Below are 23,675 nucleotides of genomic sequence, written 5' to 3' on the forward strand. Positions count from 1 at the left end.
TGTGTAAAGAAGAAAATAAATTGCCTGAGCGTAAGACCAACTATACTGCGCTTAGATGTGTTCAGGGTTATTTCCTAGTTTTGGCAAATTAGCCACCAAATCTAGATTCTTTACCATAACTATGTCCTCACTCTACCTGTTATTAGTTTGGAATATTGAGCCGTCATCAGCGCAATGACGCACACAGGGAGATACGTTGGTGGACAAGTCATTTATACAAAGCAGGAAAATGAGAGAACCTAATACACCTTATGCTCAATGACGTAGAGAGAAGTACAAGGTTTTCTCAGCTCTAAAATTTTGCAGATTAAACAAGAAGTTAGGGAGGCAAGTTCACGTAAAGATTTCTAGTCGTACGGTTGTTGGCCGAGGTATCAGGCGACAGTGAAACCCTATGGACGGCTCTCTCATAATCAATAAAGACTCCACGGACTTGCTCCTTAGTATTCATGCTAGAGTGCAAATCTTAAATAAATTCAGGAAGCTGAGTACGACATGACCAGGTTCTCCAATACCGCATTGGTTGGCTAAAGAGAAGTTTGCCTCGAGATGACAGTTCACTTGAGAGGCGATGATGTGTTCAAAATGGTTCAAAAACCAGTTGCGTATTTGTTGCGTATTAGTTGCGTATTAGTTGCGTATAAGCGCACTCAAGAATCCCAGAAAATGAGGAGGTGTAATAAAATTCATTAATTTGTAGGCCTAACATGGAATCAGCTAGCGCAAGATAAGGGTAATTGGAGATCGCGCGGGAGAGGTATTCATCCTGCAATGGAGACAAAACTATGATGATGACGTTGATGTTTTCAAGAAGCTCGTAGAAAATATAGGTCAGTTAAATGGTGTTAGCGCTAATATTTCTCGTAAGAAGAGATAGATTAACCACTTCTAGGCTTCGATTTTGCTAGTTGAACATGCGTACAAGCAGAATAAAGAAAAAGTTTATTAGTGAATCATTTGATATTACTCATATACGCAATGCGGGTTTGAAGAACGAAATATCATGGCGCGTTACAGACAAAACCAAAAACGCAGTGCACAAAAGAGGTAGGCGCTAAGATTCACTAATCTTTAATCAAAACGAAAGGTCCGCTTCTACAAGTAAACCGCCTGATAGTATCCGTCACAAGCAATTTTTTTATCTCATTTCAAACGAAAAGAATTGCAGCTGATATCGCTTCAAATCCGTCGCGGTTGCTCAGCGGCTATGGTGTTGGACTGCTGCGCACGGGGTCACGGGATCGTATCCCGGCCATGGCGGCCGCATTTCGATGGGGGCGAAATGCGAATACACCCGTGTGCTTAGATTTAGGTGCACGTTAAAGATCCCTAGGTGGTCGAAATTTCCGGAGTCCTCCACTACGGTGTGCCTCATATTCAGAAAGTTATTTTGGCATTTAAAACCCCACATTTTTTTATATCGCTTCAAAGTAATTAACCTTAATCTACCTTTCATCATAGTGTTCGTTTCAACGCCCAGTTATTGTGTTGCACGCGTCTGTCAGCGATCCCTTATACAATTATGTTCCGGTGAACATTTCTGCAACAGCGTCTGACTGACAACAATTCAAATTCCTTATAAACGTTTACATGCCCAGTGCCTTCGCAGTCACTACACTTCGCCAATGAAACTCATTCTCCACCACCCCTATTTCTCGCACATCGGCACCATGGAAAGCAACGGCGCCCGCATCGGTGGCTGTACAATACGCAGTACGTCCGTGGCTACAACAAGCGTGCAAGAGAGTCTCGGCGAAGCCCCGTTCTCTTCTTTTCTCGCCTGCGCACTGACGTCTTCATTATAATTCACCACGCGCTGTCATTTATTGTAGCTACAATAGCTGAGGCATACATAATAACAGCTCTGGCTTCTGACTGTCTGCGACGCGCAGACTTCGGGCGCGAGACCATTGTGCGAGCACACGTCACACTGCGGACAAGATACGTCACGCTGAGCGTGTGTGGAAGGTTTTTTTCTCTTTCTTTGTTGTTGCTTTTGCTTCGGGGCACCAGCTTAATTGCCACTACGCCAAATGCACATGTGCGAAGCTTTCAAAAGGAATAATAAACCATTTTCCTGTTCCGAAAGCGACTCATTTGTTTGTGTATTTATTTGCCCTTTTCGCGAAGCCGTAATAATACACTGCCCCTGAGCCACAGAAGCGTTGCATGATGTACACGCCCAAATCAATACGGAACTCCGCTTCCGGGTGCGTATGGTAAAATGCAAGTATAGGCCTGCGCATAGAACTACTTAGGAAAGCTTCAAGTAGTAATTCCTATCATGAACGAAAAAAAATGGAACTGTCCGTAATCAAATTCCTTTCTGCCTGCTCAAAGTCGAGAGCTTTGGTTCAGCAGGTAAGAAAATCTTGGGGAACTTTCTATATTTTCTATAAGGTTTCTGTTATTCTTTTGAATGAATGTCAAGCCATCTCTTGTCGAAGTGGCAGATACCTGATATATTCACTCAACATTGATTAGATTCCGAGGCACGAGGCATACGTGCGCTTGAACACACGCACACACATACATGCCTACAGATGCTCTTGCAGCTACTGTGCTTATAACTTGCGCTAGACATGTATCAATGATAAGGGAAAGCAGCAGCAATAGGAACATTACAGAGGTCACTTACACCGAGTAGGAAGACGAAAAGTTGATCTCATCTTTGCTTTTATAAATCACTTTTGAGATTCTCGCACTGTGGGTGAAGATTCAGCTTTCTTTTGGCACGTACGTAGACTGACTCCTCTAGTACGCGTGCTTTCTATCCAAATAATATTTCTGCAGACCAGTTATTACGATGACGAATAGGCCACTAGTGCTAAGACTACGACGATGATAAGAGGATAGCGCGGGCTGTTGCCTCTACGCGAATTGTGGCTTCTTTGTTTGTAAATATGCCTCTATATAGCTTCTTGTCTGCGTCTTCCTACGTAACCTATTTGGTGGAGGTGGACGTTTCCTGTATGTCGTCACGGAGCTTCGAAGTGAACGGTACGTCGAGCCTTTCATCATGGCTCTCAGCAGTGAGCTTCAGCTGTCCCGCGTCCGACACCTGCTGCGAAGTCAACGACCTAGATCTCACTCTCCGCTCCCAAATATCCTGGCGTATTCTAGGGAAAAGATAGGAAAGACGTCGAGGAAGGTAATCAACCTGTAGGAACGCTTCAGCACCAGTAACCAGTGGATCAGTGGCATCAGTGATCTTTTGCATCTGTGGCACACCTGGAGTTTGGCTTCGGACACACGAACACGAGCTCACCAGTTGGGGTAAACTTAAGCAAAAGGTCCGAAACTTGTTCGGGAACTTTTACGGTCACCAGCATGCCGTGAAGAACGCGTTACCCAGCCGTGTGCAGACGTCAACAGAGCATTAGGTCACGTACATTCAAAACCTCTTGGCTTTGTGCCGCAAAGTTGACACACACATGACTGAGCCAGACAATGTTTCCCACATTATCAAGGCATTGCGGAAGACGCTTTCAACTTGCTCGTCTTCCACAACGCGGCTACGGTGGGCGCAGCCATCAAAAAGTGCGGCCGCCTGGAACTCTCAAAAAGCTGGTGTATCAACCAACAGTTCACCCGTTTGCCAACCACCCCAGCAACACCTTCCTGTGCTAACGCTCCTCGTCACAACGACACTAGCGATGTTACCAGGATCGTGCGTCGAGAGATCCAGGCCGCCTATTCGGCTGTCTTCGACTCCAGCTCCTGCAACTCACGGGTAGTCACGGTTTTGTCGATTCAGGCTTGTGCGCCAAGAGTGCGCCAGTATCGGTCTCCACACCGTCTGCTCAGGCCATCGCCCTGGTACCCGCCCGTATTCTTTGATTCCGCTCTGTCCCTCATCTTATTATCCACCACGTTTCCACAACCCATCTGCATGGCACACTGCTGACAAGCCCATTTGTTGTCACTGCCGTCGAATGGAGTACACTACATGCCACTGCCACCATCGCTGGAGTTCCGCGACCCGAACCACGTATACTGGCTACTCTCACCCAAGCGGCTCTTCCGGTCCCTATAGCGTACAGCCCGAAAAAGCCACCACTGAATCTTCTGCAACGACTCGCGCCTATTCACGGTCGCCTTCGCCCCAATGCCGACAAGCTTGCACGCCGCAGCCCCGTAGTTCCTACTCGCTGATTCCCTACGGACGCTCCAAGTCGCAAAACTAGACGGTGCAGCACCTCGAGGTGACGCTGCGTTACTCCCTACGCCACCAAATTCTCTACTGGCGCTGCCCACTTATGTAAACCTTGACGCCCAAGTCGACGGTGTTCCTGTGACTGCTCTTATAGACATCGGACGCATTTATCTGTTATGAGCGCTGACCTTTGTAACCAGCTGAAGAAAATAACACTCGCAACAATGCTTGTCCGTGTCTCCGAAGGTGCAACAGCCCCCGGAACTGGTATGTGTGCCACCCGCATCTCCTTCTCTAATTGCTCCACTATCGCTCTCTTCACAGTCATCGCCCAGTGTGCCCATGACATCAACCTAGGCCTGGACTTCCTATCCACGTATTGTGCTTTCACAGACTGTTCAGCCAGTAGTCTCTCGCCTTGACGTGTCTGTTCTGGATCCCGCTGAACCACCACCCAGTCGCCTCAGTTCCATGGACTTCGTTTGCGTGCCACCTTCGGCACAGACTTACGTTCACTTTGTGTCATCCCCACCATTGCCCGAAGGTCACTGCATCATGGATCCCATGCATGACATCCTCATCACACGGTACCGCAGTACCTCATGCAGTTTTATCTGTTACGGCGAATAGCGTCTCCCTGCCAGCAGTCAATTTTGCCTTGACGACGCAAGTACTCTCATGGAGGATGTCTCTGTGCCAGTTTCGCTCATTCGAGGATCACTGAGTAATATTTATTTCAGTAGACAATGCAACCGACCCGCCTCTACTATCGCAGTCTGCAATTTGTACCATCGCCCACTTACAGAAAATTATTGCGCCCTACATGCCATCCGAGCCTGCTCATGAGTTATATGGCGCTTTGTTTTCATACCAGTAATTTTTTTTTACCTTTACATTCGCCCTTTGGCCCAAGCTGCAGGTGCTAAACACCGCATAAGTACTGGTGATGCCCCTCCTATATATTCATTGACACCAGTATTGGGTATCGCTGGCTAAGCGCCAAGTAATTTACGCAGATGTCGGCAGAATGCTTTCCAAGACAATTATTGAACGGTTGTGTAGACCGTGGGCATCACATGTTGTACTGGTGAAAAATGAAGATGGCTCATGGCGATTTTCCGTGGATTTCGGCGCCTTAAAGGGAAGCTGAAGAGTCTATTGAATTCAATAAGACGCTCATATACGGATGCGGGAACCTTATAAACCATGAAGGTAAAATTTTGGGGGGGATTTCTCACTTAGGAGCGATGCAATCGTCAGTTAAAACTGCGCTGTAGCTCCACCCCCCGTCGAGCGCCGCGCTGCTGCTGACGCTGACGATGCGAGCGGAGACCGGAAACCGCGGCTTAGTGACGTCAACACTGGTGTTCCGCTCCTTCGCAGTCTCAGCGACCGTGCCTGACCGGGCTTATTTTTGCGTGCGTGCCGTCCTAATCTGCTTCGCTCGACCCTACATTCCTTTATTTGTGTGTATATAGGAGTGGTAGTTGACGTGCGCCGCATCAATTGAACTTGTAGGCCGATCATGCCGGTGTTATGCGCAGCCTACGCTTGCACGAACACGAGCGGCCACGACGATGTTCCGATGTTCAATTAGTTCCTGCAAGACAAGAAGCTTTCAGCTAAGTGGTAGGCTTCTGTGAAGCGAAACAACCTCAAGAGCTCAAGAACAAGTGTAGTGCTCTAACCACTTACGTGACGATTACTACCGGAGTTTATCAATAATGCGTGCTTTGGGTTCTCCTAAAAAAATTGTTAGCACGCTGAACGGAAGGTGCATGTTTATCGCCCACCATTGACGCAGGTTTCATCGCCAAGCGCCGCGAATTTTCTATTCGCACGTGTGTTGTGAAACAGCTTGCATGCAGCTACCATAACGCAGTGCAAGCGTAAAATTTACATGTGTTGGAAAGCCTGCTCATGCCAAGACGCTGCACTCCCCCTTCTCTCGCACAGATAAGAAACCAACCATCTCACGTAGCCGACGGAATTCGCCGGTTACGAGTAGCGTGCGGATGGCGCGCTGATGAAGGTTCTATACTACACGTGCTACAACAGCCGGTAAACTTTTCCCGCGTTTAAACCGGCTGTGTAGATTGCTGACAGCTTTGGGGCAGCGCACAAATGCTGAAGATCGCATCACCGCTTACCGTCTACGAGGAGGCATGCAGGAACATAAAACTACAGTTGTTTGCCCGGAAACGTACTCACTGGAACGCTGAATGCAGCTTAGCAAAAAACATACTCGCCAAAGAACATTTCCAACACAAGGAGATACTAGCACTTCGCCTTCGTTCGCGTGGAAAGCAGTGCTTGTACCAGCATTTTTTGCTTCTTGGAGAGGCCGGCTCTTCGCAATCGGCTCGTACATGTAGTATGTACAAGTATGTACGTACGTGTAGTATGTATATAAACCCCTTACAAGTGATCTTGCACGCGACAGCGACAGCGCTGCAAGTGAGGCGATGGCTGTCGCGTTCGCTCGTCGTCTGCAAGCCGAACCATTGTTGATGTCACGAGGCGCCCGACCAATCACATGCGGAAATGAGACGCGCGAGCTGGGCGTGTCTGCTGCTGCACTTTTTGTAAAAATAAAACATGTTTGCGCTTTCTTACACTCAATTTCGAGGGGATATTCGAATTCAGAGGGTTGAAAGCCACAGCGTACTGCTCTTCACTCATTATTTCTGCAAAACCTTTCAGCTTCCTTTAAGAGGGTTACAAAAAAGGACGTGTATCGCCTACCTCACACTCTTGACGCCCTTGACTGGCTCCACAGTGCTCACTAATTTTCATCTTATGACCTTCGCTCCGGCTACTGGCAGCTTGCCGCGGGCGGTATAGAACGCCAGAAGGCTGCCTTTGTAACATCCCATGGTCTTTATCAAATGAAAGTGATGGCATTTGGTCTATACAACGCTGCGGCTACATTAGAACGCATGAAGGACTCTCTTCATCACGGTTTCAAGTGGTCCACGTGCTTGTGCTAATTGCACGACATTATAGTATTCCCCACATACGCTACGCCCCTCGAGCGCCTCTCATCTTCTGGGCGCAAGTTTTCTATCTCTGACTGTAAGTGTATGGCCCTAGTTTGAGCAGTTGCGAAGTTCCCCCCATACTTATATGGTCAGCCCTTGTCAGTCTTCACGGACCATCACGCGCTTTGCGGGTTGTGCTCACTGAAAGATCCTACAGGAAGACTTAGTCGCTGGGCGCTGCGTCTAGAAGAATATACGAATTCTGTCATCTGCAAATGTGGCCGTCTCCACAAGGAAGCTGATTACCTGTCTCGCTACCCGGTCAACGAGCCTGAACACGCCGACAGTAGCACCGCCAATGGCATTTCCCCTGTGGCTGCCTTCGCGAGCATCGCGAATGAGCAGTACCGGAATCTATCACTTCGAGCAGTCATTCAGCGCCTGCACTGTACACCTACCGATGCCACTGGTAACCGATATGTCCTCCAGGGTGGCATTCTGTACCGAAGGAATTTCCTCCCTGATGGATCTGATCTTCCTATTGTGACCAAACTTCTACAACAGGCTGTGCTATTTGAGCTCCATGAGTCACCCATTTCAAGGCACCATGGGTAACTCGGACGTACGACCGCGTATGCCGTCGCTTCTATTAGCCCTGTCTCGCTCGCTCCGTCCGACGCTATGTTGCTGCCTGTGATTCCTTTCAGCGTCGGAAAACGCTTAAGGTGCTACCAGACGATCATCGCCAGCCGATCACCGTCCCTGCGGAACCGTTCTATCGTGTTGGATTAGGCCTCTCCGGCTCCTTTGTCATCCTCTGGTAACAAATGGGTAGGCGTTGCAACTGATTACGGCACCCAATACGCCATCACAAGCCACTGACACTGACAATAGCCACTGACTTCGCAAACTTTCTCTTGCATGACGTTATATTGCTTCACGGTGCCCAAGTCAGCTGCTTACCAATTGTAGTCGTAACTTCTTGTCGAATGTTATCGCTGTCATTGTGAACTCCTCTTCGACTCAATAGGAGCTGACCACCTCATACCATCCTCGAACCAATAGACTGAGGGAGCTGTTAAACCGTACTCTCACAGATATGCTGTCGATGTAGGTTTCCAAGGACCACCATGACTGCATGGAACATTTCCCTTCCTTATGTCAGACTGGCGTACAATTCTTCTCGGCACGACGCTGAAGGAATTTCTCCATTTTATCTATTGTATGGCCGCGAACTGACCTTGCCCCTCCATACTACACTTCCTCCTGCTGTAATTTCAACAAGTGAGTATGCTCGCGACGCCATCGCCCTCGCCGACTATGCACGCCAGCTTGCCCGTACTCGACTGGCGGTCCCGCAAACCACCCAGCAGAGTCTATACAACGTCCGCCTTTGCGACGCACAGTTTTTGTCTGGTGCGCTCATGCTCGTGTTGCCGCCGTCTCGTCACGTTGAACTCTCACAGAAGCTCCTTTTGCGATACATGGGGCCCTACCTCGTGCTGCGCCAGGTGAAGCCAGTGACGTACAAAATTGCTCCTGTCTATTCTACCTCACGTTCTACTCAGGCATTCAGTGATGTCGCGCACGTCAGTAGGCTCAAGGCCTACCACACTGCTTCTGAGCCCTGCCTTTACTTGCTCCTGACGGCGCTTTTGCCGCCAGGGGTAGTGCTACGGGCCAGCATTTGCGATGACGAAGAGACCACTGACCAGTAGTGTGAAGAGAACAACGATGATTAGAGGCACGAGCAGGATGTTGCCTCTTGGCCAAGTGCGGCGTATTTGTTTGTAAATATACGTGTTGTTCCGGAGAACGAGCAGCAGGCACTCCTTCGAGAAAGACGACGACGACGAGTGGTTGGAAGCCGTGTGCCTGTGTTGCCGAAGCTCTGTGTCCTCTCGCTGTGGTGCTCTGCTCTCTGAGCGTTTTATCCATTGAGCTACAACGCCTCTTGACAATTGTTGGAGGCGCTGTGCCCTTCCCAAACCTGGAACACCTGGAACTCCACAGCCGTATGCTCGCTATCGTTTCTGCCATGCCTCAGGATGCCGCGAAGCTCGATCCTCCCCTGGCATCGCCTGTCGTCTAGGCGGCGCTCAGCAATCTTGGATTAAAAGCCCGACACGTGCTGCTAAGACAGTAAATCAAGTGGTGGGGGAACCATGTGGTTCCATGTGAATAGAAATCGGGGGCAGACTGTTGGTTCCACTTCTCAAACCTGGGAAGTCGCCTCTTGATTTGTCATTATACTATACGATTGCTGTGGCCAGTGTCACCAAAATGATAAGGAAACTGATGGTGCAGACGCCGCTGCAAAGGTACCTAGATTGCTACAACGTGAACCGAGATGCCATGGCTGCCGCCCGGCGTGGGCGCTGATCCATAGGTAATGTACTCCAGTTAATCATGTTTATGGAGCATCGAAACGTCGGAAGCGCCCCATCGTAGCTTTGTTCCTTGATATAAAAGACCCAAGCGACATATAAGATATCATGCCATTATCTCCGCTTTGATTGAAGTCGGAATTGGTGACCGTTCTTTTCAGTACGTTTACATTTACTTGACTCACAGGCGTTTCTTTGTGATGACCGAGGATGTTGCCACAACCAGCCATCAACGAGATTGTGAAGTGCCGTAAGGCGATATACTGAGTCCGACATTATTCAGCCTAGTTGCGGTTGGCTTCGCTTGATGATGCACAAGGTTTGTCAGTATGGCTCTGAGGGTCTTCCGTGACTTGACTGCACGTGAAAATAATGCTACAAAAGACGCCTACGTTGGCATCGTTGCACTTGTGGAAGCGAAAGTCTGTCTTATCTCAACCATACCGTAGCCAGGAGCACAACGAACGCTTTCATTGCTTCACTAGACATTTCTTCCTCTTGCTGCATGTAGCGTCACATGGTTACCATTGTGCAACGTTCAGGTTCCTCCGCATATTCTCGCGCAATCTCGCGCCCTACCCAGCATCACCATTAACACCCTCATCACAACTCTCAGGAACCAGCTCCAGAACTATGAAATTGCGTTGGATTTCCTTCTTTGGATCCATACCTGAAGTTCTGTTGGTTTACAACCAACCTTGTACGTACCCTGTGCATGAATAGTCTGCGTTAATAGTCAAGGTCTTTGCACTGTACACACATATAAAAGTCTGCCCCTTCGTCACGCTTGATGCAAGATTGTGCTGGGCGTGGATGATATGTGGCAAACCCGGCTGCCATCGGCTCGCGGAGAGCGCAAGGCACGTTTCAAGAACTCGGCCTGCTCTGGAACGGTAGACGCAGATGTTCATGTAGATCCTTGCAAATACTGGCGCGTGCCTACTCTGGCGGATCAGACGTCGGGTTTGATGCGGTTGCAACCTCGCCACAGTCTTCTTTGTCTACTCAGAGCCGGTGCACTGCCTCAGAATCTTAAAATAAACGGAGATGATACAGCGACTCTAGCCATATCCATACTCCTCGTTTCTCTATCCTTCTTCCTCCTGCTCCTCCTCCTCCTCCTCCTAATAATAATAATAATAATAATAATAATAATAATAATAATAATAATAATAATAATAATAAGCAGCCTAGTTACGCCCACTGCAGGGCAAAGTCCTCTCCAATACCTCTCCAACTACCCCGGTCATGTACTAATTGTGGCCATGTTGTCCCTGCAAACTTCCTAATCTCCTCCGACCACCGAACTTCATGCCGCCCCCTGCTAGCTTCTCTTCCCTTGGAATCCAGTCCGTAACCCTTAATGACCATCGGTTATCTTCCCTCCTCATTACATGTCCTGCCCATGCCCATCTAATTTTCTTGATTTCAACTAAGACGTCTTTAACTCGCGTTTGTTCCCTCGCCCAATCTGCTATTTTCTTATCCCTTAACGTTACACCCATCATTCTTCTTTCCATGTCTCGTTGCGTCGTCCTCAATTTAAGTAGAGCCCTTTTCGTGAGCCTCCAGGTTTCTGCCCCGTACGTGAGTACTGTTACGACACATCTGTTATACACTTTCCTCTTTTCTTTTCCTCATACCCGCCCGCTTCTTGGGCAATTTTTCGCAGTAGGTCTTTGACAGTGGTTATGGTCAGTTGCTGCTAGGTGACCAGTTGCTGGAAGACGAATGAACACCTGGTACCGCCATGAAGTGAGAAAACCTATCGAAAAAATGTTATATAACTACATGATCGGATCCTGTATTGGAATACGCATTGCTGAGCCCAAGTCAAATAGGCTTTTGACCAGGCCTTTCCCTTTGGCATGCACATGTAGACGGAAAGGTGTATTGAATTTGCTCGACATAGAAAAGAAGTCAGTACATTAGTCACTCTTGTCATAGGGAAAGCTTATTATAGCGTCTAGCGCCCACTACTGCTGGACAGATTACAGTCCTGCAGTTTTCCTAAATGTAACTGCATAAATTTATCACATTTTAGAAAACAGAATTTTATTGCTTACAAAATAGCTTTTCGTCGACAAAGTAGAAGCAGACAAGAGGGATGCTCCACGGGGTTGTCCTGTCTTCTGTTTCATTTAACATGTTAATGAGGTGAGTTTTTCCGCGCCAGGATGTGTTTTTTTGTATATACAGATAGCATCACATCTCTGGTGACAGCGAGAGACATCCATTCACTTCACCTGTCTTTGATTACATATCATTATACTCTACAGGCGTAGCTTCATATTCTTCATCTGTCACTAAACGTAACTAGAAGTACCGTCCTTGTCTTCTCGCTTTCCGGGCCCATAGAGACATCATTAGTATCTGACCAGGAAATCGTTTATCATGTGAGTTGCTTAAGTGAGTGTCACGTATGATGGAAAGCTTAACTGCTATTCTCACTTAGAATGTATTGCAACTAAAGGGACGCGAGCCGTAGGTACACTCCATAGAGTGAGCAACCGGCGTTCTGGTATGCGAAAGAGAGCACTCATCCTGATTTGTCGTATGTACATGTACGACCAATTCTGGAATTTGGCTGTGTTGTCTTTTTGTAAACGCGAAGTATAAGATAACTCTACTTGTTCGTTGAGAGAGGGAGGTTCTTCCGTTACTGTTTGCTCTTCCGCAAATAGTTGTTAACAATGTATTAAACCAGGAAGGCCGCCTAACTTCTCTTTACGCGAGACACTGCATGCATAAGGTTCAAAATCTACTGAAGAACTTATGAACCTCCTCTGACACGTGTGCAATATGCATTTATTCGTGAACGAAATAATTTTTTTAGGACATCTGGCCCCAATTGTGCACCCTGTAGGTTGTATTTTTGTGCAGGCACAGTCAACACCTATAAATGTTCGTATTGGGAAGAGGATTCTATTCGATAGGGCCACGTCCCCGCTCAAAATTGAATTCGCAGCCTTTATCACGATAACCGTAAATTGCTACCCCCTAAATATTTGAATGTTCTTTCGCAGGACAGCTTGGCCCGTTTTCCGAATAAACATAATAATGACTGATGCTTCCTCGTGTGAAGAGAAGGCATACGCGGAAATCTACTCACATTCCCTCGACTGGTCTTTTTCACTTCGCTTGCCAGAATATACACCAATTTACCAGGATGGAGTCCTGGCAATAGTTGTTACTTCGCGAAAGTTACCTCTTTGTGCTACAAGAGCAGTTGTGAGAAGAAAAGGGGTTAACCGAGGGGCCCAATTTTTTATTGATCATATCATCAGAAGCTAACAAAAAAAGATACCAAGAAAAACATAGGGGAAATTACTTTTATTTAATAATTGAAATAAATGAGTTATAACCCTATTGGAAAATCCTATTTAAATTCAAACTGGGTTATACAGGTTTAAACTGGTTCTAACAGGGACCTGTTTAGCAACAAACAGGTATAAACAGGACCAGTTTACACATGAACAGGTTTGAACGGGGTCCCGTTTGGCATGCAAACAGGTATAAACTGGACCAGTTTACACATGAACAGGTTTGAACGGGGTCCCGTTTGGCATGCAAACAGGTATAAACTGGACCAGTTTACACACGAACAGGTCTGAACGGGGTCCCGTTTGGCATGCAAAGAGGTATAAACAGGACCAGTTCACACACGAACAGGTCTGAACGGGGTCCCGTTTGGCATGCAAGCAGGTATAGGCATGACCAGTTCACGCAGAAATGGGTCTTAACAGGGGCCCTGTTTGCAACTAAACTGGCTTATACTGGACGCAGTGGCACCATATAGGGTCGCCTGTTTGTCACAAAAGCTGGTTTAATCTGGAGCTTTCTGGCAACTATACTGGATGGCATCATGCATACCAGTTTAATGCTTGAATATAACTGGGGAGGAGCTTTTTTATTGTTCGACATCCTGACAATTTAACCCCTAGTGCTAAATTGGGCCATTATCAAGCTCTACAGAAATTACGTGAACACCTCGGAACATTCACAGACCAAACTGCGATATGCTAGCTGCGAATTTCAAACCGATTCCCGGTCCTGCCCAGTTGAAAAAGACAACAGGAATTCCTGCTGCAAATACAGAAATTTCTGTTGTACGACAGAAGTTCCTAACGTTTCTGTAGCTGCGACAGACATTTCTGACGTCGCAACAGAAACATTCGGTCGCGACGGCCAAGAGTTCTGAAGTCGCAACAGAAGCACTTTCCGTCGTGGCCCTTTAAAATGTCAGCTTCGCATCGGTGGTGTACACTGTACTTTTCTCTTGCGCGGTATTCAATCGTGCTTCTCTGAAGCTGGCAATACTGATAGCACCGACACCGGTATTAAAGTCGACGTGGCGAATTGTTATAATTGTGCCTTGACGACGCGGCACCAGCAACGCGCTACCGGCCTCCTCAAAATCGGCCGCTGATCAAAATCATACCATCTGCGGGAATGGCCGTGTATCCGCTTTGTTTTATTTGGTAAGATGGGGCACACAGTCCTGTAGACTTACATGTGCGGTTACACTGACACATCAGTTAATTTCCCAGAAATATTGCACAAGCTTATGCGAAGCGGAAAAGAAGTTTTGGATTGTTCCACAAAGTTGCGTGAAAAGCTTTCTCGCTCGGGTCTCATTAAGCTGGTACAGCGCTGCCGTGAGAAGCCAGTATACTGTCCGGATCAAGACTCATCCACGAGTGTTTATGTAGCTATTTTGCATTGAACGCACGAATTATATGCGAGCTCAAAACTGTAAAGAGCAAGAGACAACTGTCGAAATTAGCAGTAACAACCTGCAGTGTCCCCGGTCACCGTTGTCTATTTCTGAATTTCTTATTAAATATGGATATCGTTACAGCAAAATTGATGTTCTAGCATTCCACGATGTACTTGTCGATGGCAACAACACTTTTGCGCATATAGAGATGCGGCAGTTGACGCGGTGAAGTGAAAGCGCATCTTGACTTTTAAAATGTAAATGTAAACAGCAACCCAGAAAGAGATTTATATTGCTGGCCTAGTCAAGGTGTGGGCGTGTTCGGCGTGGTGCGGTGGTAAGATGCTTGTCTCGGAATCATGAGGTCCGCAGTTCAAATCCTGTGCGGAAGCTCTCTTTTTTTCTACTTTCCTTTTTTTTGTATTAATAATTTTTCTTATCCTTAAAGAGGTGTCTGTCAATTTTTAATCAAATATATTTATCAGAAGCTACAGAGTTTTCGACTACAAGACGTCACACTACAGAGAACAGTACGACAGTCACAACGTCCCAAAATACGACAGACTGAAAATTTCCTGTTGTGTTATTCAAGTGGGTGAGACGTCTATACGGCGTATGCGCACATTGCCGTCCTCTTCATTAAAAGCAACGTTGCTGAAACACGTCGTACAAGACGCTGTACGACTCGCATAACATCGAAATACAACACCGTCACCATCCATGAGATCACCGAAAGCACGGTCGCTTTCGGTGGCGGCCTACAGATGGCAGCACAGGTAGCGCCGGTAAAGTTACAGGTGATATTATTTTGCCGTCTTCAGCCTTAGCTACATGTGAGTGCGCGCTGCATTGACGCCGTCCGATGCAGCTGTTTAATCGTGTGTACGCTGTGCCGAGAGTAATTGTGGTGCATTTTGTATTCATTGAGAATCACAAAACCCCTGGGACTGCGTAATGTAGCCCGCAGTATCCTTCGTGTGGTGCGCCGATGTCGAAGGTATGAGCCTTCGCCACTTTCTTTGTTCCGGGCTCACGAAAAGGATCTCCTCCTCTGGCACTCTCGCATCGTGTCACACTGTACGGAAGAATTTGGTGAAAATTGTGCTCTTACGTCCTGTAGTTGATCCGCAATTCAACAGTGTGTGCGCCGGAAGGACCGTTGGTGCAGTCGATGCCGCGGCACCTGTGACGCTAAAAGGAGCCTTTTCCGAGTACGCCTAGAAAGGTAAGTCCGGCGCTTGCGCGCATTCTTCCTGTCTATGGTTCGTGAAGTGTGCGTTCTTGTACGTATCGCAAGATCCGTACAACAACCGAATCCGAATGAGTAAAGCAGCAACAATTATAAATGTGCTTTTCAAATGGTTGTTCATGTCGCAGTGCACATTTAGCAAAAAGTTCCATGGAAATTGCCCTAAAACGTATTCATGTTACCAACAGCTCTATCTGTGGTTTATTTACTTTCACCTATGAAGCACGCTAGCGCGGGTGGTTCTTTGATCTAAATGAGCACAAAAATTCAAGCAAGGAAAGTTACTGCTTGTGTACATAATTTTTCATTGAGAAATGGTATAGGCATTTCCAGAAGTAGTACGTCGATGTGTCGTCTTCACAGCGAACAGCTGCGCGAGATAGCACCCGATTTCTTCGTCGACGCATGGCCAGATTTTCAGCTTGTATGGAAATTCGTCTGTTTATAGAGTGTCGTCAGATGACGTGTATTAGTGTCCTGTGTATTTTCGTGTACTTGTAAAGGGTTCCGATCTTGCAGAGAAGCCGAAATTACAAAAGCAATGTTTCTTTTTAATCGAGAAATCTTTCTCTTTTCTGTATTGTCTCTCCAGAAAAAGAGGTGGTCTGTTGAAATTTTGAGCGCATCGTCCTTTGGGAGCAGTGCTTTGTTGCGCCGCATAAACAAATTAGGTTTTGGAACGCTTTTCATGTCCTAAGGAATTTTTTGATAGTACAATTCACATTTCACGTTATACAGCTGTACGTTTGTGTGAACCTTTTCATAGGAGATTCATGCTTGCTACAGTTCGATTTACGTGTTATTTAACCGCCTGTGATGTTACGGTCAGATATTTGCACAACCAGTTGCAGCTTCATGTAACTGGTTGTATGAGACTTTTTTCAAAATATGACGTGATCTTTTTATATCACAAGTTTGCAGTTTCAGCAGAGATTACAATAAATTAAGCATTTATTATTGTTTAGGGATGGCAAGATTTTGTGAACCAGAGGCACCTCCAGATATGCACCTGCGGCACTTCTGCAGCCTCAACAGCACGGCAAAGTACCTGATGTGCATGCTGTGACAAGGTGTGTGCAAAGCAGTTGCTGCCACTTACACAAGCTGCAGATTTTGTTGGTATCATCCATGTTTGGAAACTCTCCTGAATTTTCCGTGGGTTTACAAATGTGGGCTCATTTTACAATTTTATGGATGTCACTTTAGAAAGACAATGAAGTTGTGTTGGTTAAGATATTTTAAAGCTGTTGAGAGATTAAGGGCATGACATTGTTAAAATGCACGTAAAAATTAATTGTAATGGTACTTGTAATGGTTTATTATTAGCGATGCAATATCTCTAACGAGAACATCAGAGGGGCACTTGCTTTAGGGAAGTTTGGTCAGATAAATTCATGAAGCAGCGTAAAGCGGCAGCAGCAAACACGCTGTAAAAGCTCTGTAATCTAAAGAAAAAACAAAGTTGTCAGTTACTGGTTTCAAGTTCGCTGCTGCTTTTTGTGCTGCACGACAAGTTAAATAATGGTTGATAATGTGTGTGTGACGTAATAGTTCTGCGCAAACACACGAGGTGGAGAGAAGTAATTATTAAAGGGAAAATCAGACATCGTAGCATTTGCTACAAAGGAAACCCGTATGTGTTCCTCAAAAGGAAAGCCGCACAGTTGAAGAAAAATTCGTCCTGGTCCGGGACTCGAACCCGGGACTACCACCTTTCCGAGGCAGCCACTGTACCATCTGAGATAACCAGGTGGCTAGCACATGGCAGGGCGAAGTCGAATTAGTTGACAAAACGAAGCAAAGGCAAGGGTTTGACGTAATATTTTTTTCCCCTTTATTAATTACCTCTCTACACCTTGCGCGTTTCCGCAGAACTATTACGTCACACCCTTGCCTTTGCTTCATGTTGTCGACAAACTCGAATTCGCCCGGCCATCTGCTAGCCGCCTGGTTATCTTAGATTGTAAAGCGGCTGTCCCGGAAAGACGGTGGTCCCGGGTTTGAGTCCCGGACCTGGACGGTTTCTTTTTTTCAACTATGAGGCATTCCTTTCGAGGAATCCGTACGGGTTTCTTTTGTAGCAATTGCTACGAGTGGGTGGATGTGCGATTTTCCTTTTATTAATAATGTGTGTGTGTATGCAACAATGGGGGGGCTGAGAGCAAGCTTTAAAATAATGTGTGTTATGTCCACAACAAAGAATTTAGTGTCTGCAGCATTTTTACAAAATATTATGTTCACAGGTTGGCAGGTATGACATAATGTACAACAATAATGTACAACACTTTTGCTGTAGATGCCATATTCATAACGTCCCTTTTCTGTCTACTTGAATCGTATATTTAGAATTTGGCCCACCTTCAGTTTGATCAAGGTTCACAGGTAGCCCCCTTTGAAATAAATATAATTAGGAGCTATTGTAGATAAGCATGATATACCTACTCACCTGATTGTGACATATATTTTTAGGGACTGTGTTGTGAGGCATGTATATCCTTTTACCTGTATGTCTTGCAGCAGGTTGCCCGACAATAGCATAAATGCTCTGCCCACCTTTATTATTATGCTTTCATGTAGACATCTAACATCCGTGCCCACATAGACTCCATGTTCTTAATTACATTTTTCTAAGTATTCACTGTTGTGCATTACATTATTGTGTTACATTACTGTGCATTACATGTTTCCTTTGTTTTATTTTGGAGGGGGCTATTCATTTCTATAATAGTACAGAGAATAGGACTTCAAAACAAAAAACCACGAAAGGTGGCTTAAAAGTGTATGATGCTTGGAATTCTACATTCCATCCCCTAAAGCGCTACCAGTAGTAAAACATTCCTAATTGTCTTTTTTATAAGCTAGCTGCCAGATACATAGTCCCATTATGAGAGTATGTTATTTTTTTTTCTTTGGTCTGACTTGTTTTGTTGAATGTTCTTGTTAGTTCAGAATTTGTTTTCTTGCCACCTCATGCAATACTCCAACTGGAGACTATGAGCTATGTGTACAATAAATAAGTAAATTCCTAAAGCATGCAACAAACCATGCAGCATAGCATTTAAATGTTGCCCGTTTATAATGCTTCTCGAGTGCAGCGCAGCATGGAGCTTGAGGCTGATCTCTTCAGATGTAAAAAAAAAATGCAGGTTATGAAAATGTGGTCCTACAAACTGCTGGTTACGCATGTCAGTCAGCCTGTTGCAGTGGTCACAAGTGAGAATGTAACCAAAAGCTGGGCGTGCTCGGCCATTTTGCATATGGCACAGGATAAAGCTTCACCTCTGCTATTGCTTCTCTTATAATAATGGCCTCCGAGTATACATGCCGAGTTATGCTTCTGGGGACACTTATTAGTTAACCTTATCAGGTAATACCATTAGCCTTATGGGTGCTATAATGTTGCAGTGCCTGCAGGATGGCCAGCATTACAATACACATTAAAATTATTGTACAAGTCATGCAATGGTATCGAGATTGGCCCACCAAGTGACACCCTTTACTTACACTATACCTGGGATCAGCCCAGCTCACTCAGTCAGGGAGACATCCGTGCATAAGGGGAGGGGTGTAGCAAATAGAGGGCGTTCGATTAATCTTTCTCACATAGATAGCTCATACATATAATGTTTCTTAAATTGGATGCTTTGTTGCTCAAAATGAAGTTACTTATGTGCATAATGTCAGCAATGCGATCCTATTTATGCCTAACGAAAATTGCTTTGTTCACTGCCACTTTTTATATTGTTTCGCTTGTTATTCTAAGCTCACTTGTTTTATAGCTGCTATAGGTATGGCTGGACCTGGAGAAGAAGTGTAAGCAGACCATGCTATGTTGCTGATCTGCGCTGATCTCCACATCCAAGTTGGTCCTGCGACAGTTGGGCGCCATTGTGCCTTGCTTCATTGACAAGGTGATATAATATGGTGAGCTTGTACTTCAATATCGCTATTGAAAATTATGTTAAGAAAAAAAGACAAGGATTGGTCTTTATGATAGATACACTCATGTTCTTTCTTTAAGGTGTTCTTTTGACACTGTTCTGCATGGACATATTTTTAGAGAATTATAACAGTCCTTTATTGCAAAGTGCCACGGCGCTAGTTTATGCGTTAAACTAGCACTCTTTCACCAAAAAAAGCCGTATTTAGCACACAATTCACAAGGAAAGAAAGGAGGCAACAGGACAGAGTGCTACTAACAGTTCAGTATTATAGCTCGCACAGTAATATTGTGCAAAAGGTGAAAGGGGGAGAATAGATCTGAATACATATTGTTCGCACAGAAACGAAAAGGATGCATCACATGGTGAGTGTGACATTTGTTTTACAATGACAAGAAGCAGTCTCACTGTCTAGTAATTCTCTGCATGGGGAGCTAGTGCTAGGTTCCTCGTCATACATATAAGAAAAGTTTCAGATATCTCTCCAGCGCTTTTGTCTTTTTATTTTGTCACTATCAAGCAGCTTTTAAACATAGGTGCATGTGCACCGAGAGTAGTGCACTACCACTGCTAAGTGACCCACACATCAAGTTTGCTTGGTCACGCTGCCAGTCATTTATACATTTGCCGGTTTATCCGATGTAGCCTCTACTGCACGAAATGGTATGTGATAGACACTGCACCTGTGTACTGTACGTGCTTTCTTACATTATTTTTTTCAGAGATAGTGATGCAGGCCTTTTCATTATTTACATGCCTACGCAACAAACGAAGCATTATCTGTGCTTAGAAAGAATTGTAGGAAAATCCAGCATGAGGCAACTGTTCTCAGCACGAAACAAACTTGATTCGTTGGTTTTCGTTCATTATTGCGATCACACTAAGGCAGACAAGCTTGTAGGCTGTGCTTCTGCAATTTGTACAGCACACTGACAGCACTGGTGTGGGCCTCATCTGTGGGTTCACTGATGGCACCTTCTACGGCGCAGACCACTTGTGTTGGGCGAGGCACCAATGTTGACGTTTGTTCCCTTGTGCAAAACAGCAGTCCTAGGTTTAGAGTAGTTGTAGGAAGACAAGGTAAACATAACTTCCATGGCTTGAGTGGGCTCATTTCTCTTGGGGCATCTAGCTTTTTTTCTTGCAACTGTGCAGAGGTGCTTCCCTAGAGTCAGCGGGAAAATGGCATAGAGTTGTGCATTCGGGAACTCCTTAACAATGATCTGCCGTAGTTAGGGCCTTGCGAAAATGCACTGTCTGCCAAGTGGTAGAAGGTGCATTATTCAGCCACAGATTTCCTGTTGGCATGATTGCACTCGTGCTGTCAGTAATTTCTTGGCTTGCCGAATTATCTTGAGGCCCCACGCTGATGATGCTACCGATGTCTTCGTGTGCAGATTTTCAGGATGAGGTTTTTTGCTTTGCAAATGTTGTTGAAAGGTAGGTGGTGCTTACAGGTAGCTATTCTAAATATTAGTGAAATGAATTGGCCCATCTTGCTTCGTCAAACATCGTCACGCCGACATCAGTTGCACAAACAAAAAACCTGGCCTACTTGCACCGTCGTGCACGAAGAAACAAACAAATCAGCTGCTGGATTGTCTTGGCATCGCATACTAAGCTGAGACCGGAACTGCTGTAGCTACAAACCAGGCTGAAACGATGATGATGAGCAGGGATTTTTAGTAGCGCCACTTCGTGGGGCACCAAGGAGGCTTCGTTCAAAACAAAAATGGCGTTCAGCAAGTAGAACCATGCCACGGTGAGAGTAGGTGCATGGTGCTCTCGATCAAGTTGGCTCAAGGAGTGTCCGAAAAATCAGACGAGAGGTTGCAAGGCGTCCGAATTTTCGGAAGTTGTTATATATTATGGTTCATGGGGAGAATGGCGGTGCCATGAAGCAGACCGAGTAATCATGTCCGGAAAATCAGTCGGCGACTGTACCTATACCTATGTGTCTATGTATACCTAGGTGCAACAGTGTTTGCTATGATCTGTGCCAGAATTGCTGTTGCCCGTAGATGCCCAACATGTCGGGTGTCAAATTGTAAAATACCTTGCAAAAGTGATCTACGGAAAAATACCGCTTCTGCTATATTTCGCTTTTGCAAGAAATTTAGCGGCTGCTGGCACCTACCTTAAAAGGCTTTATATGGTCTTCGCATGGCCAGGGCCTTCTACTTTTGTGAGTTTACTTATCTCGAAATTTACCCCGGTTTTTATAACTTCAAGTTGGCGGGATCCCTAGTCTCCTTTAACGTGTACCCAATAGACCTTACATAGGGGTTTTGGCATTTCCCTGCCATCTAAATGCAGCCATTGTGGCTGGGATTCAATCCCATGCCCTCTGCCTGAGCAGCGCAATGTCAAAGCCAGTACACTACGGTATTTTGCTGGCAGACGGGTTTAGTTTCTGAATAATTTATTATCTCAACCTGTCGGTGTTGTTTTTAAAGGTATTTCATGTTTGTATTCTGTTGCTTCAATACTAGTAATTATTGTTAATCAAACGATGTGTCCATCTTTTTCCTATAAGACTTGCTTCAATTGCCTGCTAATTATGACAGCTTATTCTCCCACAGTAATCCATGTTCCCTTGAAACATAGGCAGTGCATGAAACCACATATTTTTCAATAAGATGAATTCATTATCTTCTATGACCGGAATGCTGAACCTTTCTTATCTGTGAGAACATAGGCAAATTTGCCTATGTGCTAACCTGTTGCATGAGTCAAGATAAATTATTGGCATTACTTTTTCAGGTGCCCTGCTCGCTCTCACCCAAGCAACCCACTCCAGCGGTCTTCTCTCGGCAGACTGGATGCATCGAAATACCGTTAGAAGGTCCAATAAACAGTGCTTGAGACATTTATGACATGCTTTTATTTAGGCCGGAGGACTTCAGGCTTAATGAAAGCTCAAGTGGGTGTACAGAAATACCTACGTAAAGTATACTTGTGTTTTTCACTTACAAGTACATGCCAATACATTGCCTGACATTTTTCACCCCAAAATTACACTTTACTGTGGATTTGTGTACAAACCATTACAGCAAGAAGCACTGCATTTAGGCCGGAGGACTTCAGGCTTAATGAAAGCTCAAGTGGGTGTACAGAAATACCTACGTAAAGTATACTTGTCTTTTTCGCTTACAAGTACATGCCAATACTTTGCCTGACATTTTTCACCCCAAAATTACACTTTACTGTGGATTTGTGTACAAACCATTACAGCAAGAAGCACTGCATTAAGATGAGTACAAGTAATCGAACATATACTAAACTAGCAAGAATTACATTTGCGCACTTGTAGTATAAATATGAAAAGGAGGTACAATCTTCTTCAGGGTGCATTTTCTTGTAGGTCATACATAGAGAACGTACTCGTGGGTCATACAAAACTTGTTCATAATGTATCACATCAGTGTTGGTAGTGCTAATCAATTTATGCCGAAAATTGTGTTCATCTTCGTATCAAGCAATGTACCAGGCAAACCTACATATGAAAGTGGCTTCTTGTTGCGAACCTAATGCAGATCTACTTCTCTTCAATGCTGATCGCAAATACACAAGTGCACAAAATATGTGTAAAGAGTAAATTATATTAAGCAACATCAATCCGTTCTGAAAGGACCTGGTATGAATGTAGCAAAAAATAGGTCTGAACAGGGGCAAACAGGTCTGGGTTAGATAGGACGGGATTAAACGGGTCAGGATTAAACAGGATTTAAACGGGTCAGGATTAAACAGGATTTAAACGGGTCAGGTTTAAACAGGATTTAAACGGGTCAGGTTTAAACAGGAACAAACGGGATTTAAACAGGTCAGGACTGAACAGGATCAAACGGGGTCCCGTTCCATAACCCTATTTGATGAAACCCGTTTGAAAACAAATAGGATTTTCCAGTAGGGAAATTAGTGGCATTGAAAGTGGATGAGAAACAACTAGCCGCACGTGGGTAATGATCCCACGTCTTCGCATTACGTATAGAGCATCGCATACCTAATGCGAAACATTGATGCCTTCAGGAAGAACGTGTGGGTTTATCGACCAGTTGCCTTCACCGAGGAAGATCACGTACTCGTGACGCCTGTGGCAGAAATGATGTTCCACGTCCGCCGCGAAAGTTTGGGAGCGGTGGCGCTGCCAATACTCCCAAGGTTAGTTCTAGTAAAAACACATAAATACGCAAGAAAGTGGATGGGGAAACCACGCCTCGGTAGCCCAATTGCTTAGAGCA

The 23,675-nt window shown here is 45.4% G+C and overlaps 1 protein-coding gene and 1 long non-coding RNA gene across 3 annotated transcripts in view; one reads left to right on the forward strand and one right to left on the reverse strand.

The window, feature by feature from the left end:
* The window catches only part of LOC139052493 (tachykinin-like peptides receptor 86C), a 571,207-nt gene that overhangs the window by 496,614 nt on the left and 50,918 nt on the right, over positions 1 to 23,675 (reverse strand). The window lies entirely within an intron of this gene.
* LOC139052503 (uncharacterized) lies at positions 15,031 to 22,307 on the forward strand. Of its 2 annotated transcripts, XR_011509943.1 has the most exons (4): positions 15,031 to 15,469; positions 16,459 to 16,563; positions 19,273 to 19,417; positions 22,198 to 22,307. It is a non-coding gene; the product is annotated as an uncharacterized lncRNA (long non-coding RNA). The 2 variants fall into 2 exon arrangements; XR_011509942.1 differs by lacking the exon at positions 15,031 to 15,469 and having other exon boundaries at positions 16,274 to 16,563.

Source organism: Dermacentor albipictus, unplaced genomic scaffold, assembly GCF_038994185.2.
Source record: "Dermacentor albipictus isolate Rhodes 1998 colony unplaced genomic scaffold, USDA_Dalb.pri_finalv2 scaffold_25, whole genome shotgun sequence".
Lineage (NCBI taxonomy): Eukaryota > Metazoa > Arthropoda > Arachnida > Ixodida > Ixodidae > Dermacentor > Dermacentor albipictus.